Source organism: Gekko japonicus, unplaced genomic scaffold (assembly GCF_001447785.1).
Source record: "Gekko japonicus isolate JY-2015 unplaced genomic scaffold, Gekko_japonicus_V1.1 scaffold282, whole genome shotgun sequence".
Lineage (NCBI taxonomy): Eukaryota > Metazoa > Chordata > Lepidosauria > Squamata > Gekkonidae > Gekko > Gekko japonicus.
This window is the reverse complement of record NW_015159718.1, coordinates 987,894-1,010,357: the sequence shown is the minus strand read 5'-3', so window position 1 is coordinate 1,010,357 and position 22,464 is coordinate 987,894.

Here is a 22,464-nt window from a genome sequence, read left to right as displayed (position 1 = left end):
AAAATCTTTCCTAATTGCCTTATTTAATCCTATCAGTAATAAGTTCAGTGATGTTCCACAAATGCCTCCATTTTTCACTCAGTAGCTGAGGACAGTAGTATTTTTTGAAGACACAGGTTATTGTTTTTTTAAACAGTCTTCAGCTTTTTTTAAGAACTGATTGAGTAAAACGTCCAATATCCTGTGAGTTTTTTAATAAGGAATAGTGATTAGACTTCCGGTTGATGGCGTCACACTAGCAGACTCACCTCCAGGACCTCCTGGGGGTGAAGCTGCATTCCAGCAGAAGGAGGGGTGTGCAGGCTCACTACTCCCCCAGGGACCCGGCTGAAGGGACCCTGGCCATGGAGCTCTTGAGAGGTTGCCTCTTCAACGGCGTAATGCCGGAGAATTGAGGCACCTCTCCGCTCTGACGGTTCTTCATGCTGAGAGACTGAATGGACTAAGTGATGCTGACTGGGGCAAGCACAGGAGATCGAGTGTTAGAAATGGAGTGTAAACGAGGTCCGTGGACCAATTATGAATGTGAGTCATTTAAGCATCGATTAAAAGGAAAAGAAGCTCCCCACCCCCACCCCACGGAATAGAAGATAAGGCGAGCGGGGGGGATGCCTCCCAAGCACATAGACTTTAGAGCAATTGAGGGGGGGAGCAGAAGTATAAATGGTTAAAACTGCTAAGGAGTACTTACCAAGGCGAGTGCGAGCGTTTAAGCGCATATTCAGAGACTTTCAAAAAGTTTGCAAAAGTAAACAAAGCGAAAAAGATGACGGGGGAAAGGACAGAGAAAGAGAAACATCTGAAATTAAAAGTAACTGAGAGCCCAAAACCGGAAGGAGCCAACGAGCCGGCAAAGACTTTGGCAGACTCCACGTGCCACCTGCTGGACCAAATGAATAATCTCAAAGAGCTGATGACATCAATGACCCAGTGTATCACCACTCAACAAAATCAGATAAGCAAGACTCTGAAAATGATGACTCAAACAAATGAGGTGAAAGAAGTGGATGCCACTACCCAAAAGGAGAAGAAGAAAGTACAAAAACTGGAAAAGAAGAAAGTTTCTACAGAAGAGCAGTTGCTACAATTACAAATGGAAAAGGCTAATATGATCTTTCGCTTTCAGGACATGCCAGAGACTATGAATGTGAGTTGTTTAAGCATCGATTAAAAAGAAAAGAAGCTCCCCACCCCCACCCCACGGAACAGAAAATAAGGCGAGCGGGGGAGGAACACCTCCCAAGCGCATAGACTTTAGAGCAATTGAGGGGGGGAGCGGAAGTATAAACAGTTAAAACTGCTAAGGAGTACTTACCAAGGCCAGTGCAAGCGTTTAAGCGCATATTCGGAGACTTTCAAAAAGTTTGTGAAAGTAAACAAAGCGAAAAAGATGGCGGGGAAGAGGATGCAGAAAGAGAAACATCTGAAATCAAAAATAACTGAGAGCCCAAAACCGGAAGGAGCCAACGAGCCGGCAAAGACTTTGGCAGACTCCATGCGCCACCTGCTGGACCAAATGAATAATCTCAAAGAGCTGATGACATCAATGACCCAGTGTATCACCACCATGCCAGAGACTAAGGGAGAGAATCTAAAGGAAATGATGAGTGAAATACTTGCCCCAGTGACAGAGATGAAGGCGGAATTTTTGCTAAGTGAAATGGATGTGGCCTATAGGTTATATTCAGGATACATAAAGAAAAATAATCTGCCTGGGGAAATTGTCGTAAGATTCTCAAAGAGGCATGTAAGGGATGCAATCCTGAAAGCTGTATCTGGAGCACCACTGAGAGCGAGGGAGAGTACTGAAGGATATTCCATTTGAAATAAGACAGCAGAGAAAAAAATATAAAGACCTTGTTCTTTTTCTTCAAACAATTTCAATTGGATATAGATGGCTAATTCCAGAATGCATCACCTTCAAAATCAAGGATAAAAAAGAAATGATTGACTCTGTTCTGAAAGTGAGAGAATTTTTAAGAGTCCAGCTGGGAGGGACAGAGGAGGAAGAAAAAGAAGGGGTCAGAAAGTCCAGTGGCAAGCTGGACTCGGGTTCTTTCGGAGAGGACTCTCTGTCAGAGAAAGGGGCAGCAGCTCCTAAAAGTCCTTATAAGTTGCAGAAGAGACTGGACAAGAAGAAGTGAAGGCTGAAGGACTCTGAATTGTGCCTTTGAAAAATTTTGAATTGAGATGCTTTGGGGTATTTCCTTATATCAGTTAAATTTAAGATGTGGGAAAAGTTAACAGAATATGTGACTCAGTTTGTAATGAGATTAATATGATTAAGACTAGAAGTGTATTCAAGCTTATTTGATCTCCTCTCTTGGGTTTTTAGTCAGTAGTGGGTATCTTTTCTTTATCCCCTAAATGTAGTTCCCTCCCTTATTTCTGTTATAGTTTGTAGTTTTAATAAAAAAGCAATTAAAAAATCCCCATTGGGGAGCAAAAAAAAAAAAAAGGAATAGTGATTAGAGGACAGGGGTCTAGGAGAGAAGAAAGTATTTTCTCATCCAGCAAATCAGCCCCAGAAAACTCTTGTGAAGGTGGCAAAGAAGAGCAGAACCATGTATGCTGCACCTAAAACCCTTAGAATAAGAAATGGAGCAATCTGCAAGAACAGCCATCAAAACTAGTTAGAAATATGACAGATTGGAAGCTTATGAGAAGTCATGGGAAAGACAGATAATTTGTGTTTTAAAATCTCCACCTTGCAACAAAAAAATCCCTCTTCCAGGATTCTGTAAGCTTTCAAGTGCTCAGACTAATTTCTTCTCCTGCCCCCTCTTTCTGCTGCTCTCAACATTCTGTAGCTTCTAGAGTATATTCAGTTTTCATCAAGTATTTTATGGCAGCCTTTTCAGTTAATTTACAAGGTTGTGTTTTTATTCATACCTGAAGAGTCCCTTTTCCTTGGCCATGAATGGAAACTTTGGTTCCTTTTCTCATCCACACACAGTCCAGACAGTACACTATAAGGTGGGTAGTGCAATCCTAATGGCTGCCCATGCCACAGCAGCTGGGCGCTGGCACAAGCATGGAGCTGCTAGCAGCTTGCTAAAAAGTTCCAACAGAGAACAGGAGGCAGGGAAAAGATTGAGAAGTGGGGCTGCCCAGGCTGCTACTATGCCAGCATCCCCAGCAACCATGCTGTTGCAGTCTAAAGAGGTCACAAGGTGTGACTTCAGGGCTGTGATGGATGTTCAGAAGAGCAAGCAATACAGAACTAAGAAAGCAGAAATGATTAATAAAGAATAGAGGGGTCAGTTACTGGGTAATATTACCTGTCCAGATGTGCAGAAGTCCTTGAAGACAATAGCATCAATGGCCAGCATTATGTGCTATGATAGGGCAGAGAAAAAAGAGAGAGAGAGAGAGAGATAGGTGTGTGTGGATGGATATAGACTTTGGAAAACAATGCTGACCAATGGGAGGTCTTGAGGGGCTTGTCTCAGGTGAAGACAAAAGATTACCTGGACCAATCCTGGGTCCCAGGGGGTGTGGCATCAGGAGGAGCCAGACCTAGATGTAACCAATGACATTCCAGAGGGGCAGAGTTGATTAAAACAGCCAGGTGCTGAGTGGCTAGTTGAATGGGTTTTCTGACCACTAATAGTCCAGTCAAGGCAGTTTGAAAAGGTTCCCAAGTATAGACAAAAGGTGGGAGATGGGTCTCTGATTAGATCGCTCAACATTTGAATGTATGATTGGTTTATCTCAGTATCCTGAGAGACAGAGCAGGAAAAACAGGTTTGGAGACAAAGGATTCTCACATAGATGTGGGGTCACACAAAAGGGCTAGGTGAAGTTCTGGAGATAGAAGGACTATTCGCCAGGTGGCAACTGAATAGTCTTTAGAAATGCAGATATCTACCTGGTGGAACCCATTGTTTCATATGCACACCTCTTCTGGGGTGGGGGAGAAGACTGGAGGTTTTTTTAAAATTAATTAATTAATTTATTTATTTATTAGATTTATATCTCGCCCTTCCACATGGGCTCAGGGTGGCTAACATAAGAGGCAAATGTCATACATAAAACAATTTAAAACCAATAAATAATCATTACAAATAAAATATTGGTGCTCAGCAGTAAACTATGACAGTTCCAAGATGGGGATTCTGATTATACGCTCCAGGGAACGCTGACGTCTCTTCTAGTTAGTACTTCACTTTGTCAGTTCTTCCATCCCAGGGCCAGCGCACCTTGTAGAAAATTCCACCAACAAGGATGACAACACGGTGGTGGTACAGTGGCAGCAGTGGCTCCTACTTGAAAGCCTGGCAGAAGAGCTCCATCTTACAGGCCCTGCGAGACTGTGCAAGGTCCCACAGGGCCCTGATCTCTTCCGGGAGCTCATTCCACCAGGTAGGAGCCGCCACCAAAAAAGCCCTGGCCCTGGTAGCAGCATATTTAACAACCTTGGGGGCTGGGGTAACCAATAGATGTTGTGCCCCCGACTGTAGTGCCCTTGGGGGAACATATGGGGAAAGGTAGCCCCTCAGGTAAGCCGGACCCCAGTACAAACCACTGAGAGCCCGAAAAGGCAAGAGACAAAAAAAGCGAGAGGTAGAAAGACATTGGTAGAAGGACATCTACCTCCAAGGTACTAACGAGATTTCAATACAAAAATTTAAAGAAAGACAAAAAAGGAAAAGAAGATGGAGAGATTGCAGATGATTAACTTAATTTCAGTCAATGTTAATGGGCTAAATAGCCCTAATAAAAGAAGAAGGATATTTCACCAGTTATCCAAACTCAATTTAGATATAATTTGTATTCAAGAAACTCATATAAAGAAAAGTGATGAAAAATACTTAAAACAACAAAAACTAGGCAGGGTGTTTACAGCATCGGAATTAACCACAAAAAAGAGAGGTGTAGCCACATATGTGAAAGAATATTTGAAACCTAAATTAGAATTTATAATGGAAGAGGGAAGAGGAATAGCACTTTCAATTGAAAGGCAAGGAAAGAGAACACTGATTGTGAATATTTATGCCCCAAACCAGAATCAAGCACGTTTCTTTAAAAAAATTCAAGAAAAAATGATAGGGATGAGTTTCGAAGACATCTGTATAGTAGGAGACTACAACTCGGTGTATGATCCAACCATAGATAGGAAAAACCAAAAATCAAAAATTCCAAAGTCAAACAACACGTTACCCAAAACATTTTTACAGCTGGCGGAAGAATTATCTTTGATAGATATATGGAGAACTAGAAATATAGACAAAAAAGAATATACTTTCTACTCTGCCCGACACAATACATGGTCGAGAATTGATATGGCCTGGATATCGATGACTCTCATTAAGAGTGTAGGAGAGATACAAATACTACCAAGCTCATTTGCTGACCATAGTCCAATTCTTTTAAAATTTATAAAAAACACCAGTAAACCAAGGTGGACCATGAATACAAGTTTATTGAAAGATAAGGAGATAGTCGAGAAAACCAAAGCTCTCATACAAGAGTTTTTAAAAAATAACACTTCAAATGATACACCTATAGAAATAATATGGGACGCGTTCAAAGCGTTCATAAGAGGGTGGTGGATTAATCAGGGGACATGGAAAAAGAAACAAGAAAATAAAAAATTTGAAGCAATAAATAGGGAAATACAGAAAGAGGAAAATAGGTCCATAAAATCTATTAAAGATTTAAAGAATACAAGAAATAGAATAAATAAGTTACAACATCAGTTAAACCTACTCCTAACCCAAGAGATAGCAAAGAAAATAGAAAGGGCAAAACTTTATTATTTTGAAAATGCTAACAAGCCAACAAGATGGCTCTCTTATAAATTGAGAAAAGAAAAAGAAAGCAGAATAATAAAAAAAACTTAAAAACAATAAAGGTGAGGGAATGTCGTCGCAGAAAGAGTTAGAAGATATAATTCGGAACTATTATAGCAACTTGTATAGAAAGGAAGAAGTGGATGAGAAAGAAATGCAAGAATATCAAATAAAGTGGGGAAAAGGGAAGTTCAATAAAGAGCAGATTGATATTTTAAATGAACCCATTGTGACTCAGGATATAATAGAAGCGATAAAAGAAGGGGGGGAAAAGAAATCTCCGGGCCCAGATGGGATCCCAATAGAGTTCTACCAGTCCTTTAAAGAGCAGATAACGGAACCCTTTAGAGAACTAATACAAAATATCCCACAAACTAATGAAATTCCACCCTCATGGAAAGAAGCGCTTATCACACTAATACATAAACCGAACTCTGATGAGGAAGAAATTAAAAATTATAGGCCTATTTCCTTACTAAATACAGATTACAAAGTTTTTGCCAAGATATTGGCTAATAAAATGAAAAGAGTGCTTTCAAAAATAATCCATAACCAATCTGGTTTTCTACCAAAAAGAAGAATACAAAACAATATCAGGAATATAATAAATGTGCTGGAGTATTATGAAATGCAACCAGGAAAACAGATGGCATTAATACTGGTTGACACGGAGAAGGCTTTTGATAACATTAATTGGGCATATATATTCAAAAAATTAGAAATGTGGGAATGTGGGGAAAACTTTTATGCAATGGTAAAAGCCATATATAACAAACAAAATGCCAAGATCCTAATAAATGGTGAACTATCCCAAAACATCCAAATACAAAAGGGTACAAGACAAGGGTGCCCCCTCTCGCCATTACTGTTCATTTTCATAATTGAATCATTAATGGACAAAGTTAGATCTAATGAAACAATAAGAGGATTGAGAATAAAAGGGGAAGAGTACAAAGTACGGGCTTTCGCTGATGATCTGATATTTATAATTGAAGATCCGGAACAATCGCTATCTCTCTTTATAAAAGATATAAAAGAATTCGGCGAACTGGCGGGATTTAAAATTAATCTACAAAAAATGAAAATTATAGCAAAAAATTGCCCCCAAAGGCTGTTAAATAGGCTAAAGGAGATATCTAAAATGGAGGTAGTGCAAACAGCAAAATATCTAGGGATTTGGATATCGGATAATACCTCAAAACTATATGAAAACAACTATGTAAAACTGCTAAACGAGATAAAAAGGGATTTAGAAAACTGGCAAAATAAACATTTGTCATTAATGGGAAGAATAGCAACCATAAAAATGAATATCCTCCCAAGATTCTTATTGGCACAAAACCTACCAATACTCAAAACCTACAAATTTTTTAAAGATCTAGAGAAGTTAACAAGTAAATTCATATGGCAATCCAAATATCTACGGGATAGCAAAGAAAAAGGAGGGGTTGCACTACCAAATTGGCAACTTTACTATTTGGCGGCAACTATGGTATGGATCAAAGATTGGGCAGAATTAAAAGAGGATAGAACTTTAACGCTAGAAGGAGTGGATCTGCCAATGGGATGGCACGCATACATGTGGTATGATAAAGATAAAATACATACCTGCTTCCACTCAAATATAATAAGGAAGGCCTTAATAAAATCCTGGAATATTATAAAACAAAAATTTTATAATAAAACTCCCTTATGGATCTCCCCTTTAGAAGCATTCATACAACCATCACTATTGACTAAAGAAAGAAAACAAACATATGGCACTCTATTAAATGAAAAAATGGAAATTAAAAAAGATGAATTATTAAAGAAACAAAATATACAATTAGTATGGTGGGACAAAAATATATTAAGCACAAGATATATGTTAGACAAAAAAACAGGCTTCGATGCATCTAAAAACGAAATAGACAAAATTTGGCTCTCCTCAAGTGATAAACTAGTGCAAAAATTATACGCTAAATTCCTAGATGAGGAAATGAAAGAAGAAATCATTAAGAACTCAATGAGAACCTGGAATAAAGAGATAGGGATTACTTTAAAAGCGAACCAATGGCAAAAAACGTGGACCTCGATAAAATATATGAAAGCGACGTCATATAAAGAAAATATTTATAAAATGTTCTACAGGTGGCATTGGACCCCTGATAAAATTTCTAAATGTTACCCCAAAGCTTCCAATCTATGCTGGAGATGTGGAAAGAATGTAGGAACATACCTCCATATATGGTGGAGGTGTGGTAAAATAAAAAATTATTGGAAAAAAATCCAAAAAATCTTCCTCGAGGTATTTAAACTAAAATTACCCTTAAACCCTGAGATTTACCTATTAAACATGATTCCGGATAATGTAAAAAACCACAAGCGTATAATAATATATACATTAACAGCAGCTAGAATCTTGGTAGCAAGACGGTGGAAGTGGAAAGCCATACCATCCACAAGAGAACTTAAACAGAAGATTCTGGATATAGCAAAAATGGACAAACTTAGCTTAATACTGAATAACAAATCAGAAGAAATATTTTGGAAAAGATGGAAAATTGTATATGACTGGCTAAAACACAAAAGAAAAACGTGAAAAATTTTCTAGTGAAAAATGTATGAGAATGAATGAAGCTTTGTTTTTACTAGAGATGTATAAAATAAGGAAACTTAAATTGTTTGGATAAAATACAATGTAAAGGTGAAAATATGGAAAATAAATTTATTTAAAAAAAAACCTTGGGGCTGGGGTAACCAATAGATGTTGTGCCCCCGACCGTAGTGCCCTTGGGGGAACATATGGGGAAAGGTAGCCCCTCAGGTAAGCCGGACCCCGGCCATATAGGGCTTTATAGGTACGAACCAGCACTTTGAAGCGGATCCAGTACGCTATTGGCAGCCAGTGCAGCACCTTCAGTGCAGGCTGGATATGGTCCCGCCTGGTAAGACCCATCAACAGCCTGGCTGCTGCACTCTGCACTCTGCACTAGCTGCAGCTTCCGGATTTGCGACAAAGGCAGCCCCATGTAGAGAGCATTGCAGTAGTCTAACCTTGAGGTGACTGTCGCATGGATCACTGTGGCCAGGTCATCGCGGTCAAGGAAGGAAACCAACTGCCATGCCAGCCAAAGATGGTAAAAGGCTGACTTGACCATGGCTGCCACCTGGACCTCCATCATTAAATAGGAGTCCAGGAACACCCCCAAACTCCTAACCCTCGATGCTGGTACCAAAGGCACCTCATCAAAGGTCAGGAGAGGGAGCCCCAACTGAACCGATCTGACTCAGACCCAGGACCTCCGTCTTCGCCGGGTTTAGTTTCAGCCGACTCAGCCTGAGCCAACCAGCCACGGCCTGCAACGCCTGATTAAGGTTATCAGGACCGGAATCCGACTGGCCACCCAACATCAGATAGAGCTGGGTGTCATCTGCATATTGATGACACCCAAGCCCATTGCTCCGGGCAATCTGGGCGAGGGGGAGCATATAGATGTTAAATAACATCGGGGACAGCACTGCCCCCTGAGGCACCCCACACTCAAGAGGATGCCTCCAGGACCGCTGTTCCCCAATCGCCACCCTCTGTCCCTGACCTTGAAGAAAAGAGGCAAACCATTGAAGAGCAAGCCCCTGAATCCCCATGTCAGCAAGGTGGCGGGTCAGCGGCTGATGGTCGACCATATTGAACGTGGCCAGCAGATCTAACAATAGCAATGCCACCACACCGCCTCGATCCAGATGCCTTCGGAGATCGTTATTCAGGGCAACCACACACTTTACCTAATGAATGCTGGTGTGTCCTGGCCAGGATTTTTGTGTGGCTTCAGGAGCAGCAATTGGATGCAGGGGAGGGGGTTGGCTGTGACAGGAGAAGGAGGTGATTGCTTGCTCCCATAGTTGGCATCCTGTGTTACCTTGAGTCCTTTGGGGAATGGCTGCATCAGTAGGGAGGCACTCAAGTTTTTGGTTTGCACGTAGGGATGCCAGTTGGGGGCTGGGGTTCCCCAGTTTCAGGTGCTCCTCTCCACACCCCCATTACCCTCCAAAACAGGAAAGAAGCCAAAAATAAACATGACATGCCTACGTCACCCAGAAGTGACTTAGGCACATTGGTGATGAAGGGGGCATGGTCTGCTTTTTGTGCAAAGCTGTATGGTAGGAGCTAATTCTACCATAGAGGTTTTGCCCACAAACCAGAAGGTCACCCCCCATGTCCCCAACATGCCTATGTCACTTCCGGGTGAAGCAGGCATGTCACATTTATTTCCAGCTTCTTCCCTCCCTGCTCCCGGTAAGTTCACCCCCACCCCCCACCAACTGGTCTGGCAGACCTAGAAACCCTATTTGCATGGGCACCTATGGCCTACTCTGTTTTTTCTGGTGTAACTTTCCACCCTGGCTGAAATGGCTTAGGGAGCCAACTACCTACCATCATGCCCCACCCCGGCCTGCCCACTTCCATGACAGCACAAGGACCTACGCCACTGGCCCTTCAAGGGGCAACCATCACAGGGCTGCAATGGCAGCCAAAAGCAGCAGGGCAGAGCTGGGGCATTGCACTAGCAACACTCTGACTTACACTGGCTTATCTCTGAGATAGGCCAGTGTAATGACTAATTGGCCTTCTCTGCCCTTCCCTCCACCTTAGAATTGCACCAGTAGTTACAGCAAATATATATGACATACCATTTGACTAAGACTAGTAAAAAACTGTTGTCTAATTAGATTTCATGGGGTAATTTTACATACTCATTCTTAATTGCAGAAGTATTTATGACCACACAGGTGAACTTGGGAAGGGAGAGAAAAGCTTTCTGTGCCCAATGTTGTGTAAAGGAGAGGAGCTAGACTGGTCATCCTCTTTGTAATATAACCCTTGAAACTATGAAGTGTGTTTGTGAGCAATGTATTCACATATAGATATTTACACAGAGAAAGTTATGGTGCTAAAATGCAAGCATCTTTTGCTGGGAAGAATAAGTATCCTCCCACCTCCATTATCTTTTGCTGGCCCATTAATTGTCGGAGTCCAGGAAAAGTAAATATATGAAGTTAATCATATTAGCCTTCTGTATGTAATCTCAGCTTCCACAGGGTGGTATTTCGCATCTGTAGTGTTTTCCTTCACACATGACACACCACGGAGTAAGTCACTGGGAAAATGATGACATTTTATTTGTCACAGCAGTCACTTTTAAATGGCAAATTCTGGGATGCAAACAATATGAAGGGAATGCAGTTCAGAGAAATAATGGCAATATATGTCAAGTTGCAAATGCAATTTTGAGGGCAGTAGAAAAAAATGCTTTGGTACCTCAAATGAATTCTTAAAATGCAAAAACAATATTAAAGATGCCTGGTGAGAAATTAAGCCATTTTAGGCTATGGAGATAATCAAGCCAGCATCTGCCCTGCTGCCTTTCATAGAATTATTCCATGGAATGCTATTTCAAGACTGTAGTCTTAACATTTGTAAGCAAGGAGGGAAATAAAACAAAATAAAGTTGATAGCTGCCCACAAACAAGAGACAGGCAATCTAAAGGTGAGAAAGAAGTTATTTACGGTACAGTAGCTGGAAGGGCAATCTAGTGATACACAACATTTGGGGGGAGAAAGAAAACATGAACTTTTGAAGAGGAGAAAAGCCTTTTAGATGTAAGGATAACTGGATACATACAGAATCTGTCTTAAGGAATCAAAGATAATCTAAATATTACTTTTTTTCTTTTTTAAAAATTTGTATTGATGTCTTACATTTCATATCCATACATAATCCTTTTCATCAAGTTTGCTAAACCAAACATCAAATACATCAGTTTTCCCCTTTATTTATCCCTCCCCCATCTAAATATTACAATTATAAAAAGACATCCAGGGAGAAAAAAATAGGAGCCACAAACAAAGAACTCTGCTCTCCACAGGGCAATGAACTTGAGAGACAGTTTCTATTTTTAGAGATGCATCAGAGGTGAATTTCTTTTAATGGTTCAGAAGCTACCCAGCCAGCAGTACCGGTTCAATGAAACTCACACAACTAGCAAAGAAGTGTTTCTTACAAGTAAATGACACATTTTTCTTTTCTTGGTCTTTCTACTGAAATGATGAGTGGAAGTGCATACTATACTTGACATGAAACTGCCACTGAAATGGCATCCCCATGCCAAGGTTTTCATATAACATAGAGTATCATATATGAATCCCTTTGCCAAGGTTGTCATAAAACATAAGTTGTCATATACTCCATTCAGTTACATCAGCACATTGTGTATTTCCTCACCACTGCATTATATGATTGGCTGTTTTGGCTAGGGGGGGCACAACTGGAAATATGCCATGTGATAAATGATACTTGTTTTAGAAGAGAAAGGAGAGAATTTGTCATGAGGATGCTGTTTTTAGCAGTAGTCCCATGCCAAACAAAGCCTAGAAGAAGAAGAAAAAGAACAGCTTCTTATACCCAGCTGTCCTCTAACTAAAGGAGTCTCAAAACAGCTTACAGTTGCCTTCCCTTCCTTTCCCCACAACAGGCACCTTATGAGTTAGGTGCAGCTGAGAGAGTTCTGAGAGAACTGTGACTGGTCAAACGTCACCCAGAAGACTTCATGTGGAGGAGTGGGGAATCAAACCCAGCTCTCCAGATTAGAGTCTGCTGTTCTTAACCACTGCACCACGCCTAATGCCTATTCATGTATATGATACACCACTAAATGCAGTTTATCCATTTCATCATCAGTTTCAAGGGACTACTAAGTGAGTTATCTTGTCCAATTGTTTCTGTGCAACTTTCAGGATGAAAGCAAGAGGAGATGTGACTTAGGTTTCTAACGTCACAACCGAACACAAATCAGTGGATCTTCACACTATCAGTCCCTGGTCCTTCGATGTGTTCAGCATTGTATCTATAATGAACTTGCACAGGAAGGAAAGTGAAGATATGACTAAATCTGAAGATAAATCTTGCATTCCACCCTGCAGAGGTTTTTTAGTAGCTATGAAGTTCAAGACGATCCATCCAACCATTGCACTGAGTAGTTTCTCTTCAAGGGTATTCTTTGAGAGAGAGACCAGCACCAAAAATATTCTAGCCTCCAGCTGAAATTCTGTTGCATTCCTATGGAGCAGTGGATCATCATTTACATGTCCATGTATCTGTGCATCATGCTTAAAGAAACCTGTGCCTTTAAGAAGGACCCACCAAAGATAGCTGTTGAGTTCATCATTTGTACAAATAGAGAATTGGCCAAAAAGACTCACACAACCATTTTTAACTTTAAAAGGGGTAATTTCTCTGATATGAGGGGACACGTGGGGAGGAAACTGAAAGGAAAAGTAGAAAGGGTCAAAACAATTGGGGAAGCTTGGGATCTATTTAAAACTACGATCCTAGAAGCTCAAAAAATATATATTCCGCAGGTTAGGAAAGGCACAAAAAGGTATAGGAAAAAGCCTGCATGGTTAACAAACAGAGTAATGGAGGCTGTAAAAAGTAAAAAGAATTCCTTTAAGCAGTGGAAAGCTAGTCACAGTGAGGCTGATAAAACGGAACACAGGCTATGGCAAATAAAATGCAAGTCTGAGGTCAGGCAGGCAAAAAGGGAATATGAGGAGCATATAGCAAAAAACGTAAAAACCAACAATAAAACTTTCTTCAAATACATTAGAAACAGGAAACCAGCCAGGGAGGCAGTGGGGCCCTTGGACGACCAAGGGGTAAAAGTATTGAAGGATGATAGGGAAATGGCTGAGAAGCTAAATGCATTTTTTGCCTCCGTCTTCACTGTGGAAGATGAGAAGTGCTTGCCCACTCCAGAACCACTGATTTCAGGAGGGGTGTTGAAAGACCTGAGTCAGATTGAGGTGACGAGAGAGGAGGTCCTAAAACTGATAGACAACTTAAAAACTGAAAAATCACCAGGCCCAGATGGCATACATCCGAGAGTTCTGAAAGAACTCAAATGTGAACTTGTAGATCTCCTGACAAAGATATGTAATCTTTCCTTAAAATCTGCCTCCATTCCTGAGGATTGGAAGGTAGCTAATGTCACTCCCATCTTTAAAAAGGGTTCCAGAGGAGATCCGGGAAATTACAGGCCAGTCAGTCTGACGTCGATACCGGGTAAATTGGTGGAAACCATTATTAAGGAAAGAATTAGTAGGCACATAGATGAACAAAACCTATTGAGGCAGACTCAGCACGGTTTCTGTAAGGGAAGATCTTGTCTCACTAACCTGTTAGTGTTCTTTGAGGGGGTGAACAAACATGTGGACAAGGGGGATCCAATAGATATTATTTACCTTGACTTCCAGAAAGCTTTTGATAAAGTTCCTCATCAAAGGCTCCTAAGTAAGCTCAAAAATCATGGGATAGAAGGACAAGTCCTTTTATGGATCAAAAACTGGCTAGTTCATAGAAAACAGAGAGTGAGTGTAGGTGGGCAATTTTCTCAGTGGAGGGTGGTAAGCAGTGGGGTACCGCAGGGATCAGTACTTGGTCCACTGCTTTTTAACTTGTTCATTAATGATTTGGAGATGGGAGTAAGCAGTGAAGTGGCTAAATTTGCGGATGATACAAAGTTGTTCAGGGTGGTGAAAACCAGTGAGGATTGTGAGGCACTCCAAGGGGATCTGTCAAGGATGGGCGAGTGGGCGTCAACATGGCAAATGGGGTTCAATGTGGCCAAGTGCAAGGTGATGCACATTGGAGCCAAAAATCCTAAATATAAATACACATTGATGGGGTCTGAACTGGCAGAGACTGAGCAAGAGAGAGATCTTGGAGTTGTAGTGGATAACTCACTGAAAATGTCGAGACAGTGTGTGACTGCAATAAAGAAGGCCAATGCTATGCTGGGGATTATTAGGAAGGGTATTGAAAACAGATCAGCCAATATAATAATGCCCCTATATAAATCAATGGTGAGACCTCATTTGGAATACTGTGTGCAGTTCTGGGCACCACACCTTAAAAAGGATATTATAGCTTTGGAAAAAGTGCAGAAAAGGGCAACTCGAATGATAAAAGGGTTGGAACACTTTCCCTATGAGGAAAGGTTAAAGCGCTTAGGGCTCTTTAGCTTGGAGAAAAGACGACTGAGGGGTGACATGATCGAGGTTTATAAGATTATGCATGGGAAAGAGCAGGTAAAGAAAGAGGTACTTTTCTCCCTTTCTCACAATACAAGAACTCATGGGCACTCCATGAAACTGCAGAGCGGTCGGGTTAGAACAGATAAAAGGAAGTACTTCTTCACCCAAAGAGTGATTAACACATGGAATTCACTGCCACAGGAAGTGGTGGGTGCTACAAGCATGGACGGCTTCAAAAGGGAATTAGATAAGCATATGGAGCAGAGGTCCATCAGTGGCTATTAGCCACACGGTATAGCTAGGGGCTCTGGGGCAAGTGATGCTCTGTCTTCTTGGTGCTTGGGGGGGGGGACAACAGTGGGAGGGCTTCTAATGTCCTGGCCCCACTGCTGGACCTCCTGATGGCACTGGTATTTCTGGCCACTGTGTGACACAGAGTGTTGGACTGGATGGGCCTTTGGCCTGATCCAACATTGGCGTCTCTTATGTTCTTATGTTCTTATAGGAGGAAAATCTTTAGTCTGGTCACAAGATTGCTTGCTAACAGGTATGGTATCAGAGTGTGTAAAAGGACTTTTAGGGGGCATAATTTAAAGAAAAACATCAGACAGATTTCTGGGTCCTGCATTAAGCCATATTCTATCAAAATTCTGATTAGGGCACCCATAGAAGAGATATAAGATATCCATGATCATATGTCCTGATGCTCCCTCTAATGTGTGGAGTCTTGTGAGCAAAAATTCTACTTTGTGAGCTACTAGCATTAAAGTTGTGAGTGTGCGATTTGGCTACTGCATAAATTAGTTTGCTCTGGAGCCATCTTTCCTGAGCAAAGACAAAAATGCATGAGCCGGAGCTAAAAAACTGTGAGCTATCTCACACTAACTCAGCTTAGAGTGATCACCTTTTAAATACACCCATGAGGACACATCTGGATCAGGATCATGGCACTAGAGCAGCAAGGTTAATCATTCACCAGATAGAAATTGCCCGCTCCCAGATACTATTAGTCCAAGTAGAGAAAAGGGATAGGTATAGCAGCATCTGGATTTATTTCTACCCAGGAAATAGCAGATGGCCTAAACTAGGGCCCAGGGCTTCCCACAGCTGCTTTCAGGACATCAGAAGATCCAACCATTGATCTATTATGTTTTGTCTTATTACAATCATAGGAGAAAAAAGAGTTAGCATTCACAACTATAATATGTAATGTTGAAGAATACCTTGCAACCTTACATTCTAACAAACTAAGTTTGAGAAGTATCTCGATGTTATATTTTACATCCTACCAGGTAGTTTGTACCAAAGAAATCTGATGCAACCAGGCACCACCTGCAAAGAGTTTGTTCAGTGTGTTTCTGGCTCTCACAGCTGCACAGAGATCAGGGAGAAGATGGACTTGTTTGTGCCGTGCTTGCACCATTGGCTAAGCCAGACAGTGCCTATTCACAGTAGAAAAGACTGCAGCAGTGCTTATTATTGCATGTGAAGATCGGTGATGAATGCATAGTAATGAACAGGAGTTATCCCCCTCCTCAAGAATGGTGGCCCAGAACACACCCTCTGTTCTGCAGTGCTGCTTGTCTCCCTCCCTCCACTGTGTGTTTGCACACATACCGCAAACCCCCTTGGGAATTTTGCCTAGACGAAAGCTAAGTTGTTTTGACAACATGTATTACTGCTTTACCTTTCTAAGCATCTTATGCAAATATGGTTATTTGGGAGTGAATAATTTTTAACTGCTGCATGCTATCCAAGACCATCTTAATAATAAAGTACATTTTCCTTTTCATATCCCAAATGTATACACAGGATTTGTTATTTAGTCTTTGTTCAATGGAAAGCACAACCATTAGAGACAGTGGCTATTCACAGCAAAATTCTTACCAAATGACTTTTGCTGCTTCGTGTAAACTCTCTCTAATTCACAAATAACATTCTGGTGGACACCTAAGCCTAACATGTATGTGCATGTGTGCAAAGTCACACTGGCAAGTTCTTTTGTTTGAGTGTGTACAGAAACACTGCAAGGGGGGAGACACAAGGAGCCATGGAAGAGGCTTGCAATGGTGTTCACTTTCTTTATCTTCTTTTCACTCCCCCCCACCAAGCTTACCTTTTTGTTTCTTCTGTGACATCTGTTTCCAGGTGCCATTTTGAGACACTCTACCAACTGACACTGTTTGAGGTTTGGGAGAGTTTAGTCTCAAAATAGTTTAAAACAAAAACAAAAACAATTAGTTTCCAGTCTGCAGCTCAGTGAAAAAAGATAAAATGGGAGCTATAGAGGAAGAGAAGGGGGGAGAATGAAGAAACAAGTGTGTGGCATCAAAACCTACCCACCAAAAAAATAAAAAATAAAAGGAACTTCATGGATGGGTAATTTCATGGAGAAGGCTACATGAAACCTCACTGCCTGTTTTGTCCCAACATTATAACATTGCTAAATTATAATGGGGGTGGGGAATTGTATCATAATGCAATCAACATTTCACTTTTAAAAAATTAGTGGATTGCTCAGAGGACAACCCGGGGTGAGAGGGTGAACACATGACGCTAATGACACAAAAGGGCAGTGGAAAACAAAATTTGAAATGGGGTATTCCTCAATGGAAAACTGAGAGTTCAGATCCGGGGGGGGCGGGATCATGGAAAAAGTGGATTCAGAAAACACAGAGTAACGGGACCCTAAATTCGGATCTAATCCTGGGGAGGCAAAAAGTTCTGATGAAAGTTTTACAAACTTTGATTATTTAAGAATGTTGATGCGCAGGCTTGCACTTGTGTGGAAATGGTCTGTGTTTCCTGAGGCAGGTTCATAAGTCATCCTTATCCCTCCTCCCCAAAGCAATACTGTAGCAACCTTCTGTGTCATAATGCATGTATTTGTAATTGCAACAAGACACTGGAAGAGCCCTGGCTGCAGGGAGGAAAAATCATACTAGCAACAAAAAAAATCCAGTGAAAGATCAAACCTAGATATAATAGAAATTGCAAGCTTCTGTGCTGTGTAAACATTAGGGATAACGTTTCAAAATATTAGAACAAGCCAAGTATCAGAAGGGAAATTCTCCTATTAGTATTCCTGCCAGCATTTTCAAACTTTAAGAAGTATCACATACTTAATACTATCAGGAACCTGGGAGGACTGCAGTTTATTCCGTAAGAAAAGGCATCCTGGGAAATGAGACTAAATACATTCTCCTGGGGAGTCCTAATTCCGATAGCTGTGATCAAATTCAGTGAAAGCTATCAGGCATGTGGGGGTAATAATCAGAACAGGCTGCTATTTGAAAACAGTTTGGGAAAACATTGTAAAGCTATGAGGAAATCTCTTGTTTAAAGTTCAGTTATGAGGGTATTATTTCAAATCTACATCTAAACTTTGTTTCAGTTATTATCCATTGTCTTCAAGGACAGGAGGAGGTTTATATATTTGTAATTAGTTTACCTATAAGAAATTTAAAGGCTTTTTTTCTTTTTTAAAAATCCAGATCTGTTAACAATATTGTCTCAGGACTCCTTTGTATCTTATGAGGTGATATGCTTAATTCCAAGTAATGTAACAGGTGAGGCTATGAAACTGAAATATTATAGAGTGGGTCCACAGGTACAAAAAGATCTTTGAAATGGCATCCCTTATATCATTATACACCATTTTTCTACCTATTATATCTGAAAATATAAATAGTAGCAGCTATGCTGGCCCAGTCCAGTGCTTTGGTATCCATTTTAAAAACCCCACCCAAGCAAGAGTTAATCCATTCTTTTAAATGTCATTCAGTCTCAGGGGATTCTCCATGTGCAGTGTCATTGTTCATACACCTGATAGAAAACTGATCTCCATGTACACACCAGAGATTTTCATGCCTAAGAATGCAGCAATACAAAGGTGAGTGGGTGAGTCAGGTGGGCTGGGCAGCTAGGGGACAGGAGGGGGAAAGAAGCCGAGGCAGCCTTGCTGTTGGGCAGATTGCCCAGCAAGTGGCTTGCCCAGCAGCTGGGAGGACGATATCACACACACACATACACGACTTTTGTGGGTCCCCACTTATTTTTTCTAGTAGTCAACCTGGACAAATCTGAGGATCCTTAAATCCAGAGAGTGCAGCTGGGAATGGACAAGTTTAATCTTTTGACAAACCTGAAAAAATGCCTCAGGTTTGCAGAAAAGTCTGAAATCTTTCAAAAAATAAATTGGGGGGGAGGATAAAAAAACCTCCAACATGATCAAAGGAATGCTTGTAGCTTTAAGAAATGGATGCCTTCAGTGGTTGTTGCTAGGCAACCACAACAGTTGGCTAGCATTCCAGGGTTGGTTTCTGCTGGACTTCTGTTAGTAAAAGGCAATGTAGGGGTGTTAGAGAATGAACTTGATATTTACTTTATGAACTATATTTATTGCTACACACAATGGACTGTGCACACACACATAGATTCAAAGAACTGTACACTTTAAGTCAACTGTTGTGATGCTACACATAGAAGGTGCCTGCCCAAGCCTTACATGTGAATAAGGTTTCAGCTACACGGTTACTAGCCTGGTGAAAGAAGCACACACCTCCATTATTGTGAGTAATGAGAAACAACAGCTCTGAGCAGAGACAGCCCCCATTGCTGAACTGTTTGTGGTCACATACCACCCATCAACTGCTTTGTTCCTGCTTTGGTATTTCCTGCCAAATGGACATTTGGTTCACAATGAGAATGGCCAGCTTCATCAACACCACAATGGAGTATCATGACGCCAAGGTCTTCACACCTGTCCAGATGCCATCCTTTGAGCAAGGTTTTAGGTTTCAATATTGGCCACCCCTCTTAGGTAACCACCCTCCCTATATGCAACCAATAGGATTGTTTTTGGGACGGACTAACAGGTAGGTGGGCCAAGAGGTTAGAACAGTTACCACCCATCTCTTGAACCCACTATGAAAAATAAGGACCATTCACCTGGCCCTTCCTATCTAGCAAACCCCCTGCAACATTCCCTATCTGCTTTTATTCCCCTTGAGCCCCACTTGCTATCCCCAAACCCTTGCCTCTACTTTGATCTCTTGATCTGCAGTCAAGAGACCCACACGTTCTGGCTGGTTCTGGTCGTGTATGAATTCCCTTTGTTTTCTATTTCTTCCCATCCATTCTTCATTGGGACAACCAAGCTGCAAGACAGATAAGTATCACCCACCATCACCCCTACCTGCTAATGCAACTGTGCTTATTTTAATACTGTAATTCTAAGGAACTTGATTGGATGTGTGAGTGCATCAGTATTGTTTGTATGAGATATATTCTTAAGTAAAAGACATCTATTTTAAACTACAACAGCCTCGAATCCTTTACTGGTAACTCTTGTTGGGAACAGGACCTTGGTATACTTGGCAAGAACCCATTTATAAATTGCCAATTGCTGTAAATAAAGCAATTCAGCTAACAGGGGGGACACCCTATCTGGGGCTGTTTTGACCTGTAAGGGAAGAGTCATTGGGGGACAGGTCTGGCAGCAGCGACTGTGTGACTTTTTACCACTGAACTTGCATGACACACCTAGTCCTGGCTTTGCCACTGTTGAACCACTGCCACTCTGAAAAGTCAGTATGGTGCATGTCAGTCTGGGACCTTGAATCCCCATTCTGCCATGGAAACTTGCTGGGTCAGCTACACATTCTCAACCTACATTATGGGGTTGTTGTGAGGATAAAATGGAGGAGAGGAGAATGATGTAAGCTACATTGGGTTCCCATTGTGGAGAAAGGCAGGATATAATGAAGTAAATAAATAAGATGGGGGGCAGATAATTTAAATTGGTGGGTGAGTGTGAAGGAGAGAGGGAAACCAGGAGAGGTGAATATATGGGAGGTGCTAGGATGAGTGAAAGAGGAAATAGTGTGAGGAAGGGATGCAAGAGGTACCCTCCCCAAGTCCTTCCAGATTTCTCCAGTACTTATGGGCCCAGCTCAGCTAGCACCATGCTACCAGGTCATAGATCTCCTGGAGAGGGGCTTCCACGGGGAGTAAGGAAGGAAAGCTGAAAACAGAAGGGGGGGATAAAGGTAGGTTGACTGGTGGGTAGAAAGGCAGCAAGAAAAGGGAAGAAGAGTCTACAGGGGCTTTCAGGAAAGTGAAAGAGGGCATTAAGGAAGTGGGAAATGAGATGCTCCCCACAAGTCCTTGCAGGTTCTCCACTTGTCCTTTCTAAAGGTAAAAGGAAAAAGTTATAGACATGGCCTGCCATGTACATTATATTTGGTCTCTTCTGTTCCATAAATAACAGTAGCAGAATAGCCACCTGCATTTCACTAATTAGGACACTCAGAAGATAATTCTACAATTGCTCCATTTCATATTAAAATGCTTGCTGATCTTCTATATAATGATGAATGATTGTTCATTGTGAGGAAAAAACTATTATCCTTCCAGTTTATGCAAATGAATTATTTTGTCTTGCAAATCCAAAATATATTGATTTATTAGTTGTTCACAGCCCTGTTATCTAAAGAGGACTTTACAAAAAAGGAATTAGGTAGTACTTCCAACTTTCAAATTCAAATTGCTTCCATATTGCTCCCTGTAGTAGTATAGTGGATTTTTAGAACGGAGGAGTTGGTACCTGGGTACTATGCAGTTGCTGTTTTGTTTAAAAATCCATCATATCCCTATTAATAAAAAAGGAAAAAATGAAGATTAGCTTGAATTACAGTGTAAACTTAAGCAGAATTATACCATTTTAGATTGCAATAAATGGACTTAGAAAGGTGTAACTCTGCTTAAAGGGCACTGTATGTATCCATGGGTGTTGAAGAGAAAGACTGAGTAGAACACAGGCAAGGTTATTGCTCTCATCATCATTAATGTTATTTTATTTATTTTTATTTATTAAATTAATTGCATTTATACCCCGCCCTCCCTGCGAGCATGAAAAGGATGGCATGAAAAAGTGAATAAAGTGGCTAACAGGCAATTGTTGACAGTTTGAAAAACTGTACCTTAACTGTTTGCAAGTGTTGTAGACTTTGTGAGGGAGAGGGTTATATGGTGACGATTATGTTTATGATCCATTTCCCCCATGCATAGTGGGCCATGGTCTGGTAGCACTGCACTCTAGAGCAGGGGTGTCAAACTCATTTGTTACAAGGGCCAGATCTGACATAAATGGGACTTTGTCAGGCCAGGACATGTGTGTTATAAAATGTAATGCCAGGTAGCGAAGATATTAACTTTACATAGGACACCAACAAACACAATTAAAGGGTTTTCTGACTTAAAATACAAATATGCTTAAAACAGTAATGCTCTTGCCATATTTTAACAGTCTTTGATAACCTCCCAAACCTCCCCCCCACCCTTAAATGCCTAATGTGAATAAGAAAGTTCACAGACTTTTCAATGAAAATTTGATTGAAATGAGGTCATGTGGATTAGTTGATATCGGGACCTGCCTCCTTCACATTGTTAACAACTCATATCTGAAAGCCTTGCAGACTTTTGGTGAAGATGCATCTGAATTAGCTATTGCTGTTTACCACTACTTTGAGGGCTGGCCAGCAAGGGTAGAGGAATACGAAAAGGTACAAGAAGATCTCAAATTACCTCAAAAGC